This window comes from Epinephelus moara, chromosome 17 (assembly GCF_006386435.1).
Source record: "Epinephelus moara isolate mb chromosome 17, YSFRI_EMoa_1.0, whole genome shotgun sequence".
Lineage (NCBI taxonomy): Eukaryota > Metazoa > Chordata > Actinopteri > Perciformes > Serranidae > Epinephelus > Epinephelus moara.
The window spans coordinates 23184930-23189649 of record NC_065522.1 but is presented as its reverse complement, the minus strand read 5'-3'; positions in this window follow the sequence as shown (position 1 = coordinate 23189649).

The following is a 4720-nucleotide window of genomic DNA, read 5'->3' as shown; positions in this document are numbered from 1 at the left end:
GGATTCTTCGAGCTCTGCAAACTGTTCTCGTAGAGTGCCAACATATGAATTAAGTGACCGCAAAAGGCCAAGAGCAGTAGCTAAATCCATATCGCTTTTTTGGAGTTGGTCACTTGTTGCCTTAAATCTATGCAGTACACGGTCCCATAACATAGTCATTATTACTGTCTCAAGTTTATCAAGCTTTGCGACCAATGCAGCAGCTTCGAATTTGGTTTGTGTTTTCTCATCACAGTCTGCAGCTATTTTGGCTATCTCTAATTGCCCCATAATGTTCACTGAGAGCTTTTGAGGAGTCTGCTCTGCAACTCCATCTAGTGGTGCTGAGGGATTTTAGAGTGTATTTAATGTGATGTTCGCTGTTATGGAAAACTGTATTCCAGCGATGTAATGTGATGTTCGCTGTTATGGAAAACTGTATTCCAGCGATGTGTTGATGAGCTGCAAAATGTATATAGACTGCAACAGGTCAAAAAAAGAGTTAACCTCCTCACAGCAATTATCAATGCAGTTAACACCTACGAGGTTGCCAGACATATTGCTAGCATTATCGTAACTTTGGCCACGGCAGTTTGACAAGCCTAACCCCAAGCCTCGCACCATTTCAATCACAGCTTCAGCTAGGCTTACACCTGTGTGGCTGTGGATGGGCTCAAACCCAATGAATCTTTCCACTACTCTGCCATCTGCACTGACAAAACGAAAAACAAATGTGAGCTGATCTACGTGTGCTAAATCTGGTGATGAATCAACGATCACAGAGAAATATTTAACGTGTCTGATTTCCTCTGCTATCACTTTCTTAGTTTTGTCAGCCATTAATGAAATAAATTCTTCACACACAGTTGAGGACAGGTAAGATGGCTTACCTCTACCCTTATTGCCATGCTTCTCAATGTGCTCCTTTAAAAAGGGGTCAAACTCCGCTATCAGTTCAAGCAGTCCCAAATAGTTCCCATTTTGCGCGGAGCCGAGCTGTTCGTTGTCGCCTCGAAATGGCAGTCCTCTCACTCCCATAAATTTATTAACAGCAACCACACGTCTAAGGACTTCTTTCCAGTACTGCTGTTCTGCCTCACACTGTCGGGCAAGAGAAGCGTCCACTCTGCATGTGTAATTAGACCTGTGCAATAAAGAAAGCATGTTTTGTCTGTGTTCTGCGCTCTTTTCGTGATCACTAATCCTCTCTGGATGTTTCCAATCACAGAATCCACTGATAAATGCATGCTTTTGGGATGACAGGAGTTTGCACCCATAGCAATAAACTGATCCAGTTGATGGCGAGTAAAGAAGCCATTCCCTTGGCACAATTTCGTTGTAGATCGCCTCTTCCCGGAGCTGCTCCGTAACGGGCCCCCACAGTGCAGGATCCCCAGGGAGTTGAGGCGTTGAGGTACAGGGGCAGCTCGTTGACTCGACAAGCGGCTCAGATGGAGGTGAGACTGGAGACCCATCACCGCTTCCCTCAACGGTCGCACTCGCAGCAGAATTCGGGACGTCGGCTGAAGATGCAGCCGGAAGCTTTTCTCTCTCTGGGCTGTGAACATAAGCTAGCGCCGGCGGCGGCAGTGAAGAAATCTCTTGGCTAGCTGAGCTGTCCGGCTCGTTGACGGACACTGCCTTAGCAGAACAGTTGTCGTTAACTGGAGTGAAGAAATTACCTATATTCGATATATGCTTTAAATTTTCTGAGTTTCTGATCGCATTCTCCTTTTTTAATTTCCGTTTAGCGCTCCCACTTAGCTGCCTCTCCATGTTTGCATTTTTTGAGCTGCGTAGAGGCGCTTGACATCACAGACACACCCCGCTCACTGCACGTTGATTTGTGTCACCTTTGACCCGCCTTATACGGGCTGACCAATGAGGAGAGGGTCTCAGCTCACAGTCACAGACAGTCACAGGCAGGTGCAGGGTTTCTGTGCAGTGCAACGGCTCCGGGCGGCGGACAGTTTATATTATATGCAAGAGATAACCAGATATTTTCCTTATGCCCTCACTGCCCCGGGCACTTTAGAGGTCGCGGGCCCCTGGGCAATTGCCCAGTTGCCCATATGGTTAATCCGGCCTTGATCTCAACCCATTGGAAAGATAATAGACTATTTTTATCGCGTGGAATTTCAACAGTGCGGTTCACTTCATGTGCATTGTTTGTTTTGGATTGAGAATGCACCACAAATTGATAAAAACACAGATGAAGAGGTAATTCAGTTTATTGATCAATATGTGACATGTGAAATACCATCACAAGATGAGCCGTTAAAGGACATTGTGACATCTGTGCAACAACATTCCAAGAGACATTCAAAAACGTGTAAGAAAAAAAACACAGTTTGCAGGTTTAATTTTCCCAGGCCAGCATCCACTCGCACATTTATATGTCGCAGCAGTGATGAGGAATGTGGTAAAAAAGGACAGAGTGTAGCTGATAAAATGCCAGGTAAACAGGCAGTAAAGATTATGAAGGCCATTAAAGAGGCACTGTCCAGTGAGGATAGTACTTATGATAGTGTGGAGCAATTGTGTGCTAGTTTAGGGGTAGATCAAGCTATCTTTGAGGCAGCATATAAACGTATTGCCAGAAATACACAGGTTGTATTAAAAAGACAGGTTGATGAGGTATGGATAAATCAATACAGTAAGCCACTTTTAAAATGCTGGAATGCAAACATGGACATTCAGTATGTAGTTAATGCATATGCGTGTGTTGTGTATATTATTTCATATATTTCAAAAGCAGAAAAGGAGATGGGATTATTGTTAGGGAATGCACATAGAGAAGCATCCAAACTGGGCAATGTGGATGCTAAGGATGCATTAAAAATAATTAGGGAGTGTTTATTTGCACAACAGAGATGTTTGTGCTCAAGAGGCAGTGTATAGATTAACAAATATGCCTTTGAAGGAATGTTCAAGGAAGGTTCAGTTTGTGCCAACAGGGGATAGTTCAGTGAAAATAAGTTTGCCATTAAGTGTGTTAAAGCAAAAGGCAAATTCTGGAAGTCTTAACACAGAGGACATGTGGATGACTAGTTTAGTGGACCGTTATACGAATAGGCCAAATTATGCAGTTTTCAATTAAATGTGTTTGGCGACATTCGTGTCACAATATCGTGTTTTGTCCAAAAGTGAGCGCTCAAAGAATAGCATTACGCTAAAGAATAACTTGGGTTTTGTTGTTAAAAGAACACAAACACAACCTGCAGTTTTGTCTTATGCACGGTTTTCTGTGACAAAATGTCCAAAACAATTTTATCATAGTATTTTGCAGTTGTTTTTGCCGTATCGTGATGAAGTGCATTTGAAACCACCGACCTGTGAAACATTTGACCAGTTTTACATGAGTGGTCATGTTAGATTTAATGATGGGTCAAGACAGTTGGTGAAGTCGGTAGTAGACAAGAATATAAGTTTGTTTGAGCTTGATGCAGAGGTACTGGATAGTGTACAAGAGTGTATTGATAATAGTGGTGTAGTAATGGATGCATGGTGTGAGCTGTGTCCAGAACTGGAGTTAGAGCGTCTAGAATGTGAACAGGAGCGCACAGAAAATGACAATGTAGACGAGGAGCATGTAGACGGTATTCCCGATCTTGCAGTTAGTCATCAGCAAGTTGCACATTTAGAAAAGACAAGTAACACCATGTGTAGAGATGAAGGTTTGAAATTAATTCGGTCTCTGAATGAAACACAGATGTCTATTTTTTATCAAATAAGACAGTGGTGTTTAGACAAGGTTTGTGGTAAAAATCCCAACCCATTTCATGTTTTTATAACAGGTGGTGCAGGGACAGGAAAGAGCCATTTAATTAAGGCACTACAGTATGAGGCAACAAGGTTACTTTCAGCACTAGCTCGTCACCCTGACGACATTTGTGTATTGTTAACCGCTCCGACTGGCATTGCTGCATATAATCTACAAGCTTCTACTATTCACAATACATTTCACATTGGCACAGATGTGAAATTGCCTTACACACCTTTAGGTGAGGAAAAGGTAAATAGGTTACGTGCCAGATTTAGTAATCTGCACATTTTAATAGTCGATGAAATATCCATGGTTGACCATAAATTAATGGCATATATTCATGGCAAATTGCGGCAGATCAAACAGACTGGTGATTTTTCACCATTCGGTAATGTTAGTGTGGTTGCCGTTGGAGATTTTTTCCAGTTGCCTCCAGTAAGAGGGAAACCATTGTATGTTGACGATGTAGGCGTTAACTTGTGGTGTAATCTCTTTAAAGTTGTAGAGTTGAAGACTATTGTTAGGCAGAAAAATACTGTGTTTGCGGAGTTATTGAATAGATTGAGGACACGTTCTAAAGGAACGCCATTGTTAGCAAGTGATGTAGATTTGTTGAAGAGCTGTGAAACTGGTGAAGACAGTGAATGCTGACACATTTTCCCCACCAATTCTCAAGTTAGTAGTCATAATTTGGAGCGATTATTGAAAACTTGTCCAGATTATGTAGAAATAGATGCTCAGGATTTTGGACATGATAAGAAAACAGGGAAACTTGTGTTGATGGATGGACATCATAGTAAAGTATTTAATACATGTTTATCTGAGAAGGTGATTCTGGGTGAAAATGCTCGTTTCACTAGCAAGGACCACACCACAACGATATGCAGTTTAAAGATTTAATAAGGATGTGATTGTCAGAAAATGGTTATGAATGGGGTGGTGATGAATGGGGGAGTGCAGATTGGCAGGTGAATG